This window comes from Vulpes lagopus, chromosome 23 (genome assembly GCF_018345385.1).
Source record: "Vulpes lagopus strain Blue_001 chromosome 23, ASM1834538v1, whole genome shotgun sequence".
Lineage (NCBI taxonomy): Eukaryota > Metazoa > Chordata > Mammalia > Carnivora > Canidae > Vulpes > Vulpes lagopus.
Genome location: NC_054846.1, coordinates 30,257,834 through 30,277,087, shown reverse-complemented (window position 1 = coordinate 30,277,087; position 19,254 = coordinate 30,257,834). Strand labels below are relative to the sequence as shown.

The 19,254-nt window shown below is 38.6% G+C and overlaps 1 protein-coding gene and 1 pseudogene across 1 annotated transcript in view; one reads left to right on the top strand and one right to left on the bottom strand.

The window, feature by feature from the left end:
• Nucleotides 1-19,254, top strand: part of CRADD (CASP2 and RIPK1 domain containing adaptor with death domain) — a 175,811-nt gene that overhangs the window by 91,949 nt on the left and 64,608 nt on the right. The window lies entirely within an intron of this gene.
• LOC121481354 overlaps nucleotides 10,631-19,254 on the bottom strand; it is a 63,615-nt pseudogene continuing 54,991 nt past the window's right edge.

Sequence of the window (19,254 nt, the reverse complement as noted above, 5' to 3'; positions counted from 1 at the left end):
TGGTGACTATTCACTGGAAAAAATGAGGAGAAAATCCCAAATAGATAAAAATCCTGATCAAATCTCTTGAATAAAATGAGCATTTAGCACTTATATTTACCATTTATTTATCATCTTGTCAAGTTTTTACAAGTAAATAATCACATTAACTTTTGGATATGGTCAATCACTGTCAACAAATATTTTATTGTGAGCTAGCAAGTTTTTGATACCATCCTTCTAGGCCCAATGCACAATTTTTGGTTCGGTAAAGACCCTTAACAGAGTTTGTAGAGGCAGGGGTAAGATGCATGAAATACCAGAAAACTGAATCAGTGTGAGGAGGGGACACACACACACTTCGGAGACTGCGCCAATGTGTATATAGGTTTGGATTTGGGAGTTGGTTTTTGAACATTTACTCTTATAGAAAGAATTCACATTGTATAAAAAGGATATAAAATACTAAGGTAATTGTCCCTCTTCCCCAAACCTTTGATTCTCATGAAAATAGATGTATCTTTCTAGACGTTTTATGTGGACAAAGAAGCACGCACAGATATATCCTCTTTTATGTGAGTGGACTCATTTAATACATGCATTTTTCTGTAACTCTCGATGTAGGACAGCTTTTCCTACTACTGTGTAGTTCTACCTTATTATTATTAATCAATGGCATAGTCATCCAGTATACTGCTTTTTCATGATTGTTATTGAACAATCTTTAAGGTTTTTTTTTTTTTTTTCCTTAACCCTCAGGGAACATCCTTGTGGCCACCCGCAGACTTCTTGTAGAGGGATTTTTTGGTAGGTATTTGCAGTGGAGTTCCTAGATCAAAGAGTACATGTCTTTAAAAGTTTGACAGATATTGGTGAATTGTCCTCCAAAAAAGGCTGTACTTGCTTTCATTCTATCCATGGTGTATGTGAATTTTTCCCAAATATTTTTCTTTTTAAAGAGGATCCTGAACTTTGGGTCAGAGAAGAAGAGGCAAAGAGGAGAGAGTCTACTAAAAATAAGTGGTGGCCAAGAGAAATGAAAACATGTTCACATAAAGATTTGTATATAGCAGCATTATTCATAACAGTCAAAAAGTGGAAACAACCCAAATGTCCATCGACTGCTGAATAGATCAGCAAAAAGTCATATACACATACAATGGAATATTATTCATCAATAAAAGGAATAAGGTACTAATATATTCTATAATGTAGGTGAACTTTGAAAGCATTTCGCTAAGTGAAGGAAGCCAGTCACAAACACTATACATATTTATATAAAATGTCCTGAATAGGCAAATTGATAGAGGCAGAGGGTATATTACTGGTTGCTTAGGGTGGGGAGGTGGGGGCAGGGAAGATTTGGGAAGTACAAGGTTTCTTTTCGGGGTGATGAAATAGTCTACAAGTAGATTTTACCGATGGCTGCACAACTCTGTGAGTATACCAGAAACCGCTGACTCGCATATTTTAAATGGGTGCATTTTATGGTATGTGAATTATTTATCAGTAAAGCTGTTGAAAAAATGAGTGGTGGCAGAATTCGTGGAAAGGGCTGGAAAGGATGATGATGTGGCTTTATCATGGGCTTATGGGACAGGCAGGAAGACAGTGCTGTAGCCATGTGGCAGGGAGTTGGCATGGGGAAGCAATTTCTCTGGACCATCCTGAGTTGTGTTCACGTGGCTGATGATAGCCTAACAGAGGTAGAGGTGGGGTTTCTCCACGAGCAGAATGGAGACAAGGGGCAATGAATGCCATGCCCTCGTCAGGGTGAGAATGGGGAGTAGTACAGTGAATTACTGACTCCTTGTCCTTGTTCACTCCTTTGAATACACAGAAGATACTGTTCTCCTGGAAGGCAGTAATAGTTTCCTTTGCTGACCTAGAAATGCCTGCTGTGCTCCAGCATTTGGAAAAGGAAGGTCAGAGAGAGGAAGCTGAGCTCAGCTGCTGAGTCAAGGAGAAGGGGAGGAAGGCCCAGGGTCACAAAGGACTATGAGGCCCTCCTTTGTAAGAGCAACTAGTCCATTTTAAATTCAGCAGTTAAGCCTTTTCTACATAATAGAAGTAACTGTTCTTATGGAATGTGTTCGCTAGCAAATATCATAAGAATGTTTAAAAGGAAATTGTGATTTTAAGTGGCCTCTGAGTTGTACTGATTGATAAAATTTAAGCTTAAGGGAAAGAGGGTTAAATGTACAGTGAACACTGAAAGTTAAAGGCAAATCAACATACTTTTCTGTGAAAGCCCAGTTTTCCTTGTCATCGGGGCTTTTTTTTTTTTTTTTAATCTGCTCTTTACTTCTCCTAGTTCCTCATCATTGTGGCTCTGTAGTACAGACTAGATTAAACTGTAACATCCAGAACCATTTTAGTTTCAAGTCTAAAGTTAGCATCAGAAAGAACTGATGGTTCCATTTTGGAGGTTAATCTTTTTGGGTGGCTGCTACTGTTTTACCAACAGTTTGCTTTAGAAGCCCAGGACAGACAGCACATGCCATCAGGATTGACCTAGTGGCAAAATTATTTTTTAACAGGCAGAAGTGTGGAGCCTCCCCATCTGGCGAAAGCAGGTGGTGCTGGTGGTGAAAGAATTCACTCAAGGCAGAACAAAGGAGATGGAAATTTCTTGAATATCCCACAAGGGAGCTGTGGGCAGGACAGCAAAACAGAGACTGCCCTGATACAGTGGTGGGGAACTTGTATTTAAAGGAGGAAGGTGAGGAGGTGTGGGAACATATGGAATTCCCCTTTTTTGGTACCTGTGTCCAGGTGTACATAACCCACTGGTCAGCTAGGGCTTATGGATTTTGGAGGTAGGTCACCTGTATTTAGCCCCACGGGGTTGGGTCACTGTGGGCCCTTCTTCAGTACTCAGGAACAACTTCTGTTGTTCAAGCTGGTTGCTTAAAAGAGCCTCTGCAAGAAGGCCCTTTTCACTATTTGGAGCATGCTTTATTCTCCAAAACTTCATTTGAGAAGATACCATAAATGCGAAAATATTAGCCTTTGTGCTTGATTAGGATAAACAGGAATCTTACCCACTTTTCGGCCTTTACAAGAAATCACTTTCCTTCGATTTTATGTTGACTTGCTAAAGAACCTTTAGCATTGAGAGAAACTTTGCTTGGTGGTTCAGAGCATAAGGGAAAGGAAGAGAGTGATTTTGGCACATGCACCCTAGTAGAATAACTGGTAGATATTTTTATATGTATTTCTATTCTTAGTCTGTGGCTGTAGTTAACTAGGGAGTAACTAACCTCAGTGATACTTATCAGACTTGGAGATCTTAATATATCAATATCCAGACCTCTGGAGGAACCTAAGTATGTTTAGCTGATTATTGAAAAGCAAACCCTCTTCTTATGGAATTCCTGCTCATTCAGTAAACAAAGAATAAAATTTTGACAGATTAAACTGTGAGATAATTAAAATTGCTCTTTATTTCTGTTAGCTAAATCTTAGCTACTACACATAGCCACACAGAGTTTTTGCTTGGTTTTGGTTTGTTTTACTTTTTGGGTTGTTTCTCTTAAATACATTTTAAAGGTAATCAGTTATGGCACATATTAGAATTCTTCCTTGTGTTCTTGTGGTAGGATTCTGGGAGTTGCAGTGGATTTACAGGAAAATTCAAGAATGTAAGAAATTAGATGTCAATCATAACTCAATTTTAAGAAATAACAAAAAAAAAACACAAAACAAAAAGAATATAAAAGCAAGGTTTCTACCATTTACTGAGTTGGGGATATAAACTTTCATCCGTTGCTAGTCCCCTAAAAATTGTGAGTGTGAACTGTCATGACTTAACTTCAAAGCACAGCTTGCTGTCTTGGCAGTGGCACCAAAACATTTTCATTCTTCCTGAACAGCCATCATAGTTGAGTATAGACAAGCGAATAAAAGCCTAACTTTTCTGGTTGGTGATACTGCACGAAGTTAGATTTAGCGAAATGTCAAAATTGCCACAAGCCAAGATACAGTCATTGATGAGGGCTTAAACTTTCTCGGGGTCTTTCTGTCATTTTCTTTTTTTAAATCACAAATGGAGGAAGTGAGGGTATAGAAATATTACTGTGAACTTCGTTCTAACCAACTGTGACTGGAGTAGAATTGATTAAAACCTCGGGAGGGAGTGACCATGATTGTATTGTTTTGTAACTGCAAAAGAAAGGAGAGTTGGTTATAGCCAAATAGTTAATGGTGATTTCAGGAAAATACTGAGAAAGGGTAGGTATTTTTCAATGTCCAGAGCCTTGAAAAGAGGGCACACAAAAAGAGAAAAAAGGGAGAAAGAAAGAGACATAGAAAGAAAGGAACATCATTGAGGGTAGAATCACACTTTTTTTTTTTTTTGGATGAAGAAGAAAAAGGGAGGGGCCCACTCTAAGAACAAGGAAGTTTTTAGTGAGCTTGGATTCTAAGAGAACATGTACCCAAAGACAAGCACATGCTCAAGTAGAAATTCAGACGAGTGGCATAAAACTAGTAAGAAACTATCTGCAGTGCTCAAGTTCAGACAGTTGAGGCTGGAGAGAATGCTAAATACAACAGAAAACGGCTCTTAAAAAAAGCTGTGTTCAAAACAAGAAGAACAAGTAAAGGCTAAGCTCGTTGCTCGAGGCAGATGGAATAATGTTAACATGACGAAAAGCAGACCTACTCAACTATTTGGCTTCTCTTTCTCTATCAAAGAGTGATCTTCAAGCTGGAATGTGTAATGTAAACATAGTTCAGAATAAATTGAAGCACACAAGATTGGGGATGATCATGACAGTTACGACTATAGTTTGTTGAGTTTCTATTCATGACTGAGTACTAGGAAGGAGAACTTAGTTACTTTTCCCCCTAGTACTTATAGCAGCTGTGCACGGTAGGTATTGTTGTCAACCCTATTTTATAGGCAAGAACGCTGAGGCTCAGGCAGATTTTAATAACAAGGCTGAAGCGCCATAGCCACTAGCTTAGATTCAGTCCCACACCTGACTAGCTTCAAAGTCTGGCTCTTTTGACTGGAGTATCTAACTATCTCTATCAGCACCAAACTGTCTTAAACATAAGAATTGTGTATTCAGCTTCGTAATATCATAAGACACATAAACAAAGAATACCCGGTAGATGTTAGTTAAAGCCATAATGTATAATCGCAGGGAAATAAGGAAAATGGAATATAAAAATGATAAAAAACAGAAAAAGACTGTCTTGATTTCTTTTTTAAAGATTCATTTTGGGCAATCTCTAACCAATTGCTTGTTATTGATCCTTGAGATTGTGCTATGCAAGCAAATAGTTGTACATAAAAGTAAGGATCCTCAGGAGGTGGCATAGGTTCACAAAGCAGGCCAAATTAGACTCTTCTCTTCTTCCCTTCCTCTCTTCCTTGTTATTTTTTCTTTAAAAATTTTATTTACTTATTTGAGAGAGCAAGAGAGATAGTGAGGAAGGGGTAGAGGGAGAGGGAGAGAGAATCTCAAGCTGACTGCCTGCTGAGCACAAAGCCCCACTTGGGGCTCGATCTTACAGTTTTGAGATCATGACCTGAGCTGAAATGAAGAGTGGGATGCTCAGCTGAGCCACTGAGGTGCCCCTCTTCCTTGTTATTTAACTGATAACCCTATCATCTGAAAGAGGATTCCATACAGCTTATAAGCAAGTTGAATTAATCTAGGCTCAGTTGGGTAGATTCATATTTCGTTGAACTACTTTATGGATACTTTATGGATACTTTATATGGATATTCCCTCTGCAACTACTTTATGGATACTTTATATGGATATTCCCTCTGTATATCCATATAGCTATACCAGAAAAGGAAATGGAATTTTTTGGCCTGACTTGTTCATGGTAAACCCCTGGTAGTTCCTGGTATTTATTGCCTTCTAAGTGATTATGAATTATCTATGTCAGAATTCCTCAAGCTGTTATCTGAAGAACTCTAAAGATGCTGGAAAAGTGAATAGGTGTCATCTCCTGAGAGCACAGTTTGGGAAATGCTGATCTGTGTAATAATTTTTGAGATTTGAGGAGGAATTAGACATAGTATGTATAGTGTCCAATAGCTTGAGGTAGGGGCAGTAATTTGAAGTTACATATATAGAGATTTCACATCAATATAAGGAAGAGCAGTCTAATAATTTGGAAGGTTCAAGCAGAGATTATATTATATTTGTTAGAGATATAAAAAGGAGATTCATACACTGGATGGATGTTAGAGAAGATGACCTTCTGACTCTAAGATTCTACGAATACAGACACATGTTTTATACGTAGTCAAAAATAGGATAGCTCTTGGGTACTGTCAAAATCTTGGAAATCAGACTATTTTGTTGTACCATTATTATCCAAGGAAAGCATGTGCAGTCTCCTTTTTTGAAGAGAAATTACTGCCTTGGTTATTCAAAGGGGATGGATGGTTGGACAGTGGATCTATTTTACAGGCCTTCCAGTTTATTCCAGTAAAATGATTGGTTATCACCACTGCCTGCTCTTTGAATAGCACTATTTTAAGTGTTTTTAAATTAATCTTCAAAGAAGACTAGTCAGATTTTGGTTAGGAAATTGCATGTAACCCGATTGTGCTGTATTAAAACTCTGCAGAAGCTTGAAATAAAATGAAATTAATCTTGCCCTATCGGTAGATTAGAAGCAATGCTTGTGAAATTTTTGCCAGGACAAAGAGCTGCGGTGTTCACTTTTTCAAAACAAGCAGTGGTTCTTTGCAGATAGTTCATTTTGCACAATAATGAATAAATTAGTAACGGGATTAACAGGATTGTATTTTATTGTTGAAATAAAGCATTGTCAGAAGTTATAGCTAGCTGGTATTCAGGACCAGATGGAGTGAATTTAGTGGCAATATCAGCCTTTTAAGAATGTTTAACAGATTGCCCCCCAGACAAACAAGCAAACAGAAAAACCCTTGTTTTCTTAATCAAGTGCATATAAAATATTTTCTATCCCCAACCCCAAATAGAATGTGACAGGGAATAGTTTTATGATGTTTAGTGCACGCTTGGGGCTTAATAATATGAAATGAACAAGGGACTGATAAAATCTGCTTGTTGAATAACATGCACAACGAATAACGTTGGGGTAACCATTATATGGTCTTGCTTGACAAACTTATGGGACACTGATTATGATGGTATTGATCGTTACAAAATCTTTTATAGGATTTTCATCACTGTTGCCACCATGTTCCTAAGTACTTCATAGTATGAGTATTGTCAGTATTTTTGGAATATCTCACACATGCCAAGCATATAATATACATATATTATATATCTAATAATGTATAATGCTCTCAGTTGAAAAAAAAAAAAACACTGTACTGGTATAGAAACAAAGACACAGAGAACTATGTTACACATGTTCACATGGAAATGAAGAGAAAGTGCTAGGTTTCAACCCAGTCATCCCCGGTTCTAAATCTCACATTCCTTCTGTTACACTATGCAGCATCCCTCGATTGTGCCCCATCTTTGCTCTTTTATTTCTCTCTGACATCCCTGTCTCCCTCACCTGCTATTCCCTCACCCAAAACACAGACGAGGTGGCTCCTTGGCATACCACTTTTCAAAGGATACTGAAACTGTGCTCATCCTATATGATATTCCCAGTGTTCATTCCTGTTTAACTCTTTGGTCAACATCAGACCATTTCCCATTTCGCTTATCAGACCTACTTAGTCTTTGTGTCTCCTGTTACTTTCCAGAACAGGTCTGAGCACTATGGAAGAATTCTTTCTACCAGGCCAACTGTGCTGTTCTCCTTCAATATAACTTGAAAACAGGTAACTCTCCGTGTTTTCTGCCAGAGGCAGCATTAAGTGGTGGTTGAGATCATGGGCTCTAGAGTCAGAATGCCAGGGTTCAGATGCTGACTTTTGCTTCTCCCTGGCTATATGATAAATTGGATAAATTACCCCAGTGTCTCAGCTTTCTCACTTGGAAAGGGAATATGAAAGAGTACCACCATCACAGAATTGTTGATTGTGGATTTAATCCACAAAAAAATCCTTAAAGTAAAAAACCCATAGTCAAATACTCAATACATGTCAAGTGATTTTTTGAAGAAATGCTAAGAACCTCACTCATACTTTAAGGCTCATTCCCAAAGTGCTTGGGTTTTCCTGATCTTTTGATTTTTATTTTTTCTTTTTTAAAAAGATTTTATTTATTTGCAAAAGAAAGAGAGCATATGAGCAAGGGGTGGGTCTGAAGGCGAAGGTCAAGCAGACTTCCTGCTGAGAGAGGAGTTCCATGAGGCCCAATCCAAGCACCCTGAGGTCATGACTCCAGCCAAAGTCACATACTTAACCAACTGAACCACTCAGCCCCCCCTGAACTTTCGATTTCTGTTTATTCCTCCTTTCCCTCTGCCCTCCTGTGCCCTGCCTGTTCCTCCAGTCTGTGTCAGTCTGTGACATTGTCTTTGTCCACTCCTAAGCCTGCATCTCACTTCCACCAGCACCCACTGTCTGGTCTGGGTTCATCTTCCTTATCTACTTCTGTCAGCTGGCCTCCCTTACAGAGCTTTAAGAGCCTTCAAAAGTTCCTTTCTCTTTGTGAAACCTTTCTTACTAAGAGGGAGAGAAGTAAGTAATCCCCTTGCTTGTACCTTTTCTGAACATACCACCTCACCTCACCAAAACACAGTACCACTGTGAAGTGTGTTTGTGAAAATCAAATCATTTGATTTCACTCTTTGCTCTGTACCTGAATGTGTGCTTGGAAGATCAGCATTCATTTAGGAAGAGGTACTTGTTTCTGTTTGTGTCTGTTCTGAGCCCACAGCTCACAGAGAAATAGGGGCTCTGACTTCATAGGCTGCTCAGTGGCATCTCCATCTATGAAGAGTAAATTCCTGATTTGGAGAAGAGGCCATTTAAAATCAATTATCCACCAAGAACCTAACTCCTAACATGCATTCTGAAAATGGATGTTTAATGCTTTACTCAGATTCAGCAGTTGAAAGGTCATCCAAAGCTTTCTCATCTTGCATCAGGGATATTTAAGTTTCTTTGAATCATCAGTAGATGTTAACTAAAGATTTTTATTCCCTCAGGGTAGATATAGAAAACACCCAGTGCTTCTTCCCAGTCATCCCCCTCTTCCTTTGAAAGCTTTCATATATGCCCCTGTGTATTGTTTGACCATACCTTGTACTTCAAGCCCTGCATTGCAGGAATGACTTTCATAGTCACATGGTAGGAACTGTTCTGGATCCTTAAGAAAAAAACTGCTACTGAATAGGTCATAGTCTTCTCCTTTGGAAAGATGATGAAAATTGTAGTGGTTCTGCCTGTTATTAAAAAATAAACGGACTCTGAACCTGTCTGGAATTATTGGCTTTATAGAACCAGACTGAAAGTAAACCATGCACTAAATTATGGCAGAACAAATTCTTCTGTAGGGCATTTATGGTAGGTTGGGCTTTTCTTTCCTTCTTTGTGTGTCTCAATACTGGCAATGATTTCTGAGGCATCAAGCATTTTCCACCTTTGCATAAAATTAATTAAAGGCAGAATCTTAGTGGCCTTGAGTTATTTTTTTCTGTCTGTGTTGGATCAGATCCTTGTTGTGACTGCCTTATGGTGTCCTGGACGGAGGTGGGGTGGGTATTCCTGAAGAGCAGTGTGTATTCTATAAAGAATGCATTTTGGCGGCATTCAACTGGACAACTTCTTTTACATGAACCTTGATGAATGAATCAATGAAGGAATGCGGGCATTTAGGGAAAATTGTGTGTCTTTAAGATTAATTTTGTAAGTAAGGATGTTTGCTAATGGAGAAGATGGGAACATTGCTTGAGCAGATGCCCTTCCTCTTACTGGATGTTAACATTTTAATTTTACCTTAGTTTTCAAACTGATCTCTCAAATGTAATTGTATTTGAACTACCTAGCAATCCTGTGAAGTTGGTAGCGAAGGTATTTATTATCTCTAACATACAAGGAATCATTCCCAAAGAAACCAGGGCTGCTCATGTCAGCTCTGATCTCCTGACTGAACCCAGATGACAGTCTTTCCATTCTAAGTACAGTGGTTTCCCCACTAGATCAGGGAGTCTCACACTTGATTATTCAGAAGGATTGGGGTTAGGCTGAGAAATTCGTATTTTTTGCCACACACCCCAGGAGACAAGGTGATGCAGGTGTGTGGTGGACCACACTTTAAAGAACTCCACTCTATGCCATATTGTATCTTGGTAAGTGTAATTGCATTGAAAATACCATTTTTAAGATGGCATGTTTAACTTAGGTTTGAAAAGTTCATTTAAATGTTGTGTCAGAAATCCACAGTGATACAGACACAGATTGTTCGTAATAGCTGAAGACTAGAAACCTTCCAACTATCTATCGGTAGGGAAATGGTTGAATAGCCAAATGGTATGTTCATAAAGAGGAATAATGTCCATTATAAGAAGGAACAAGGAAAACCTCTACATCTTGCCATGAAGTAATCTTTAGGATCTACTGTTAAGTGATACAAATAAAATGGAAAAAATATTTGTGGAGTATGCTACTTGCAGCACAAGAAGAAAGGGAAGTAAAACATATTTATAATAAATAATAATATAGAAATATTAATATAGTAAAAATAATATTTATGTATATACATCTATAAACACATGCACAGCCTGTACTTTAGGGTAAATTTTTTTTTTTTAATTTTCCCGTGGAGGGTATTTGGGCATACTTGATGACAAGGAGGCTCCACATCTGAAAGAAAATGTTGGGCCTCATGGTGGGGAAGTGGGGTTTTTGCTGGGAGGTAGGACATGATAGGGGCAGCAGGAACTCCATCTCCCAGTCATAGAACTGCTTGACTGCCAGATGGTGGCACTTGCTGCCTGCAGTATCCTCTACCTTCATTATCTGGATTGATTGGGCCCAGGCATGGTGCTGGGTGTCCATGGCTTGGTGGCGCTGGGTGACAGCGCCTGCAGTGGTCAGGTCCCCATACTCCCTGTGCACGCCGTGGGTGCTGCTGCAGCCGGGTACTCACATTCTTCACCTATCAGGGGGACTTTCTCCAACACCTGTGTATAGTAGACAATTTCCCCTGAAGACTTCATCTTCTTCAGCTGAGACACAAAGTACCAGAAGTGGAACTTAGCAATAACATGATTAGGAGCAAGGATGCGTAGGTGGTGCATGGACAGAGTGTGGCATTTGGGGGTGGGCAGGCAGCACCCCACCTTGTTCTCCACCTTGTTCTCTCATTCTTGCTGCCACCCGAAAGGAAGTGCCAAAATAGGTTCTTTATAGAGATTCCAGCTAATAAGTGCAGAAGGAGCTAGAAATAGATAACTACTATTTTGCAATGTTTAATGAAATAATGGAGCTAGGCAGCAATCGTTAATGGATGGTGAAATCTGAAGTGAAATTGGAGCTTTGTAATTGAGAATCAGCTTGACAACATTTGAACCCACTGGTCACTAAAAGTAGAATAGTCAGACATATTACTCCTGATGTGATCTGACTGAAGAGAACAACACCACTTATGCAGTATTCCGCCCACGTCCCTTCTGCATGAGTTTGAACCAGAATCTCATCAAGGTTCAGTATCTACCTACTAGTTTACAGGAAATATAAGGGACGGAGGAACATGCTAAATACCACTACCAGGGTACCAATCAGCCAAGTCCTGAGTGTGGGGAGTTCTACAAAACAAATGACCCGATTTCTTCAAGCAAATACATATATGGAAAAAAGTAGGGAGGGGGAATTGTTTTAAGTTAAAAAACTTAAGAGACCTATAAACCAAATGCCATGTATAAATCTTGTTTGGAACTTGATTTGAACAAAAATAATGTCAAATTACCTTTCTTGTTTTAAACAATAGGAGAAAATGAAGCACAAGCCTATTATATGTTATTAAGAAATTACTGATAACTTTATTCCATGTATTAAATCTTGTTTGGAACTTAATTTGAACAAAAATAATATAAAGGTACCCTTTTTTAAAAAAGATTTTATTTATTCACAAAAGACACAGAGAGAGAGAGGCAGAGACAACAGAGGGAGAAGCAGTCTCCATGCAGGGAGCCTGATGTGGGACTTGATCCCAGGACCCTGGGATCACACCCTGAACCAAAGGCAGATACTCAATCGCTGAGCCACCCAGGTGTCCCCCTTTCTATTTTTTTAAATGATAGGAGAGAATGAAACACAGCTCTTAAATGTTAAGAAATTATTGATAACTTTATTGATCTACTAATGGTATTGTGATTAAGTCTTTACCTACAGAAGCACTTACTATTGAATTGATATGATGCCTAAGATTTTCTTTCTTTCTTTTTTTTTAAGATTTTATTTATTTGTTCATGACAGAGAGAGAGAGAGGGGGCAGAGACACAGGCAGAGGGAGAAGCAGGCTCCACGCAGGGAGCCTGATATGGGGACTCGATCCTGGGACTCCAGGATCACACCCTGGGCTAAAAGGCCACCCAGGGATCCCCAAGATTTTCTTTAAAAATACTCCAGCAAAAGAAAAAAAAAGTGTTTAGGGAAGTAGGTGAAATCAGAATGGTGGGTGTAATGGTTTGTTGAGGTTTGGTGATGTGTCATGGTGGTTCTTTACAATTTTCTCTCTACTTTGTTGTATATGGAAAATCTGCATAATAAGGAAGATCAAGTTGTACTGTTTTTTAGAGGCCAAATCCTGGCAAATGGCATGGATTATAGTTACTATTTGTATAACCCAAGCAGAATCATGGCTACTCACTCCCTTTTCTCCTGTCTCCCTGCCTTTTTGCATTTCTTTCATTCCTTCTGCTTCGACTGTTGTTTACTCAGCCACATTTTGTCCCAGGTACCACTGTGGTGCTACCAAGCCTTCTAACTATTCAGATGAGGAAACTGAAATGTGGAGAGTTGACATTTCTTGTCCACAAACCCACATATGTCTGTCACCCAAATCTTAGTTTTTATGCATTATTTTAAGTTGCTTCCCAGAAATAGTCCTTTGATTTTATAGTCTTTCTATTTCTATTTTTAATTTTGTTTATGGATAAATTTTAAACACTGAGTAAGTAAGGATAAATCAAATACAGTAGCATCTGTGTATTCCTTGTGTATGAGAAAGATGCAAGGTATCTTTCTGATTGTAATAATTACAAAGACCTAATTAAAGGCAAAGCAGTGATGGGATTGTAATATGTAGCAACTTTCTTCATACTTGTAAAGAAATAAACCTCTATAAATTGTAACTTAAAGCCACAAAATAAGGTATTTTAATGCTTGTTCTTCAACAGCAATATTTGATATCTTTTTACTAGAAATGGAGGCCAGAGAAAAATGGCTGATTTCATTTCTCTTGTGTTTGCAAAATACTTTTAAGATTATCCCAATAAAGAAACTCTCTAAAACAAACAAATAAATCCTGAACTTCCCCCTGAGCCATGATTTGCTTTACTCTCTTGCAAAATTATTTTGGCCTTTGTAAGACCCAGGTGTGCCCACGGGCATGTGCAGCCATGTCATTGTCATCTGTCATGTGTGATGCTGTAGATGTAAGAAGTAGCAGTCATCAGTCAGGGAATGATAGCAAAGCCACATCACTGAACTCCTGCTGCAGGGCATGCATGAATCATACCTCCTGCTCTATAAGATTTAGTGTGACTTTTCCAAACACCTGCAGTGTGGTACTTCATGGCCGGTCCCACATTATTTATGCCCTAGAGATAGATGTCTGACTGGAATCTTAGGAAATTGTGTTAATGAGTTTGACATTGTTGTTTCCTTCAGTAATCAAAGCATAAATACAGTCAAGCTAAATGACAAAATTTTACTCCTACCTGGGGCATGCCAGTGAACACATCAAAAATGCATAAATAATAAATAATGACTCTCACTGTACGCCAGAAGCTGCACAAGGTCCTTTAAATACCTATTAATGTTTAACCCTCTCAGTGATCCTGTTTTAAAGCTGAGGTGAATAGCTGAAGCACAGAGAGGTTAAATGACTTGCCCAAGGTTGCACACCTAGTAAATGGCAGAGCTGTGCTCTCAACTCAGCCATTCTGAGTCCTCAGCCTTTGCTGTCTAGCTACTGTGCAGTCTCAGGGCACTGGCAGAAAGTAATCCCACCCAGATCCCCACTGCCATGACTTGCCCCTTTACAGACATTAGGGCACATTAAAAACTTGGGTTATGCGCCAGAGCTTCATTTTATGGTTTTACAGATATCTGAAGCTAAGCAGAAAAGAGATGAAGAGATTGATAAAGCACATGTGGCAAATCTTTGGTATTTGATATTAGATAGACAAAGTTGATAGTTGATATTAGAAAACAGGGTTCCAGAGTGATTTACTGTCCAGTGGGAAAGCCAATTGGCCTGGCTACTTTGCCAAGGCAGTTAAGGAACATAAGAATGGATATTCATTCATGATTATTAGAAAGAAATTAGGTCAGAAATGAAATGAAAACAAATGGCAAAGAAATATCATTTTGGTATAAATAAAACAATTCCTCCTGCTTAGTAAAAGGAGTGTGCCTATTCTTTCCTGATTCATTAGAGAAGCATGGAACCAGCTTACTTTGAAATCCTAAAATCTCTTTAGGCCCAACTCATTATTATGTGGTATACTTTCCTCAAAAGAGTGATATTTTTACAAATGCTATTTCTGGCTTCAGTCACATATAGAAACATTGGAATGAGTCCAATATGGTGTTTTGCTTTCTTTTTTTTTTAAAAAAAAATAGGAACTGTATTTGATAATGCATATGCTACAAACACTTCTAAAAATAATTTGCAGTTGGCAAGCTGTTTCTTTAGTATTTTTTTCCTGGCCTAGAAGAGGAAGCTTTAAAAATTCAAATTTGATCAACTTAGTACCTTTGAGAGTAAGGAAAAGAAACTTTGCCAGCTTATATGATTGGAATATGCTTTAGTATTTATGTAATAATTGAGAATGACTCAAACTGATTTTCTCTGGCTAACATCAGAAGTAAAAAATTTAAAAATTAAAATTGTGTCTCCTCCAGAGGGTAGTACGCTTGAGTCACTGACTGGTATCCTCTTCCTCATCTTCCAGTCCTTGACCTATGAGTTAGAAGGCAAGGATGCTTCTCTGGAGCTTCCTTTATACCTTCTTTTACCCTTCAGTATTCAGCCATAACTGCTGCTGGCAGCTCCTGTCAGAACAGGAAGGGATACCAAGGAGTGGATCTATAAAAACATAGTGATTTGTTCATAGGAGCCCTTTGTTGAATGAAAGAAAATAGATTTGAAGTCTTGGCAGTACCAGTATTAAAAATGCAAGCTCATGATAATATCAAACAATTTTGGAAGAATAGTGAAACCCCACTTCACAGGTCATTAACTCAGATATATGCTTGGCTACCAAAGAGAAGCTGGGTAGCTGGGCAGACAAGATTAAGAACATTAGAGATCTAGTCCTATTGCTTGTGACCACGAACCAGTCACTTAACTCTTTGGCCTTAAGATTCTGTATAAAAGGCTTATATTTGATCTCACTGATTATATTCTGTTTCATCCAAATGGTGTGATTTTAAGTTCCTGCGGGGAATCCAGGTAAAATGAGACAGTGGAATGTTACCTTTGGGTTTTGCCTTAAAAGGAAATGTTGGCGAGGCAACAGGAAATAGCAGGGGTCACAGACTCAGAGGCTGTGCAGGCAAATGAGTGAAGTGAATGTGATATAGGGAAGTACATATCCATATTTTATATAAGACTCCATGTTTTTAAACATTGACAAATCTTATTTTTTTTTAATACCCAAAAGTTGAATTGCTGGATCATGTGGTTCTATTTTATGTATGTATGTATATATGTAGTCAGTTTTTCAGTTTTTATTTCAATTCCATTTAACATACAGCGTAGTATTAGTTTCAATCAATTTAGTGATTGAACACTTATATTCAGCACCTGGTACTCATCACAACAAGTGCCATCCTTAATCCCCATCACCTATTTCACCCATCCTCACACCCAAACACTGACAAGTCTCATTTTTATCAAATCACTGTTGTTGGTTACAACAACAGCTGGCTGGACAATGGGCCTTTTGCTTTTTAGACTTCTGGGATAGACTCCATATTTAAGAGGTAAAGGAGGGTTTTGGGTTCTGACAAACCTTAGTTTGAACCTTGGCTCTGCCCTCTAATAAATATGTTAACTTGTACATATGTCTGTATTTAACTTCTTAAAGTTTCAGGTTTCTTTATCTATAGAGATGAGAATGGCAGTACCTTTTTTGTTGGATTTCCTAAAGATTACATGTAGCACAATACTTAACACATAGTAGGCACATTCTAAATGTTAATTCCATTACCACTGCCCTGGTGGTAGATCTTCTATAATTTTCTCATTTCTCATTCATGGCCAGTTGTTCAACATTTAGAAAGGAATGATAGATGCCAGTGCTTTTTCATAGATTCTGAAATCTCTTCAACCTACATTTCAGTTGTTTAAAAATAGAGATTTCATCTTTAAAAGACCTAATTTAGAAGGATATGTTTTCTATTTGTCAGTGGACATAGGAGGCAGTAAAATCAAATAGATGGTTACTCTGAAAAGCCACTTTTGACAGTGAGGAAACAATACGGCATTTCCTCCTCAGGAAAGAAGTCTAGTAGCCTGGAGGTCCTGCTGTGACTGATAATTTCATAGTTTGATTATTCCCAAGGAAAATCTATTTTGAAAAGAATCTGCTTCATGCCCTACTATGTGCAGGGCACTATTCCAAGGGAATAATATAAAGATAACCAAGACCTAATGGAATTGTCATATACAAGACTATCGTGGCAGATTACAGTGTGTACAGAACTGTGTTCACCTTGAGAGGCTACACAGATCCTCCAGTGATGTGCTGTTGTTCAAGGTATCCTTGAAGTCTTCCTTTAGAATTTGCCTTTACAGCCCTTGGTGCATTTTGCTGACAAATTTTTACACTGATGGTATTCATTCTTAGAGAAGGTAGATTTGATTTGGGAGACAGGCCAAGAACTCTTCATGGCTAAGTCTACTACATAGGTGGTGGTCAGACTGGCTAGAGTAATTTTTGGTTAGAAGTGTTCATGTATGTCACATAAACTGATCATAAAGGTAAAGGCAGTTGAAAGAGAGGCATTCTGCAGGTTTTTGGCTCAAAAAGCAGTATCACTGGAATATATTTGTAGCTTCCCAACAGAATTGCTTGGAAAGGAATGGTGCTCATTGTCCATGTGTTACAGGATGTCTGCTTAAAGAGCCTTGTACTTACCTCTTAGCAAACTGAGTTTTTTTTTTTTTTTCCTGTAAAATAGTATAGCATTCTGTGAAGCTCCGGGATAGATTTCCCCTAAGAATATGAACAAATTCTATCCTTTCTCAGAAGACTTTAGTGAACAGAAATACATGCTTATACTAAGTTCTTTAAAACTCTCTGAACTAGAAAGGATTGCCTCATTGTTGACCATAATTATTCTGCCATGATTTGGGGACGAATAAATTTCCTGTCAGAGTGTTTTAACAGTAGAATTAAAGAATTCTGTGTTGTGGCCTGTTGGCCTGATTCATTCATTCCATGGATATCTTTTGAGGCTGAATATATGCCAGGCATTATTAGGCACTTACGATGATGATGGTGATGATAGATACGTTTTACCTCAAGGAAGACTGATATGCTAGAATACAAAATTTTTCAAAAACTAACTTAATAAAAAAAAAAAAAACCTAACTTAATAGTGTTATCAATTATCCTACTTTTTACTTAAAGGATAATTTGGTGTTTCATGAAGTGCTGAGCCTCTCTGGTACATTTGAAATATTGCTCCTCTTAGGACCATTGGAATATGCATATACTCTTGAGGAAATACACCTCTGCCGTGGCACCTGGTCACCATGTGTGTGGTCCCTCAGACCCAAGGACTGATCTCAGAGCACCTCATAGCCAAATGTGTCATAGAGCCCTTCTTAGAATGATGTTGTTGGTTATTAGGGGAGCCTCTGAGGCTCTGAGTTTGTCATGTTCTGTTACCTCTTGAGGATGCTGTCTGGGGAAGGAGAAGTAGCAATGGTGCTGGAATCAGAAGGCGATGCTTTCCAGTCCCAGCTCTGCTCTCCTCAACAGTCAGTTGATCTACCTAAGCCTCAATTTTCTGACCTTCCAAAGGAGGTTAGTAACCCTGTTTATTCCCAGCATTGTTGTGGGGCAGGAGGCTGGGTGTGGGCAAGCATTGTGGGAATGTTAGTTCTTTTGGCTGTCATTGTCCAGATAATGAAGCCTCGGCTGCACTGAGAAGCAGCTCTGTCCCTTGGAGTCCCCGACTCTTTGTCTCACAGCTCTTAGCTCTTCTGTCTTCCGCCTATGGGTTACTTGTGTATTCTGTCCTCAGTAACCAAGTTTTCAAAGTCAGAGACTATGGCGGTGGATGCCTCCCCCCACGACCCCTGACCCACTTCGCAGGCTGACAGAAACGTCTTACTTCTCAGAGTGGCCACACTTTTTGTCTGAGAATCTGAGTCCTCCAAGCAGAGTCTCAGAAGTATTTGGTTTAGTCATCTTTTTTTCAGAGTATGGTTACTTTATCTCCAGAAAATTACTTGGGAAGCTGAAGCCTCCAGAGCAGTCATTCCATCTTTCTTGAGGGAGTGCCATATGCCCCTTTGATGTAGTCACTTCTGCGAGAACACGAATGAACCAGAAGTCATAGTATTTGGCTTTCAGTCGTTTATGATTTTAGAGATAGGGCATAAGATGATAGATTGGTTTAGGAGGTCCAGGGGATGACTAAGGAACACATGCAAAGTAATAGTGTTAAGTACACATTTTAGGTTTTGGTTAAAGAAAGTTCTTTTAAAATCATGGAGGTTTAAAAATTGAAAGCAGGTCAGTGGCTACTGAGGATGAGCGGTATGGGTATGGTGGGAGGAAGGGATGACTAGGGCAGGCAAAGACTTTAGGCAATGGTGGATATAGATAGGTATTATCTTGGTTGTCATGATTGTTTCACAGATGTATACACATGTCAGATCCTATCAAATTCCACACTTAAAATGTGGTTTATTGTATGTCAAGTACACATTAATAAAGTTGTTAAAAACTGTATAGCTTCATCATCTGGAAGGAGGATAATGTGAAAAGAGGTGTTTGTTACAGAAAATAGCATTTTAGAAAGAAAAAACAAACACAGTTCAAATTCTTTGTGCGGTTTTTCTTTTTTCTTCTTTGATAAATTCTCGGTTTGGAGGCTTTAATTGGATATCTCACAACTGGAAAAGTAGTCTGAACTCTTTAAAGTTCATTTGAATTTGTGATCTA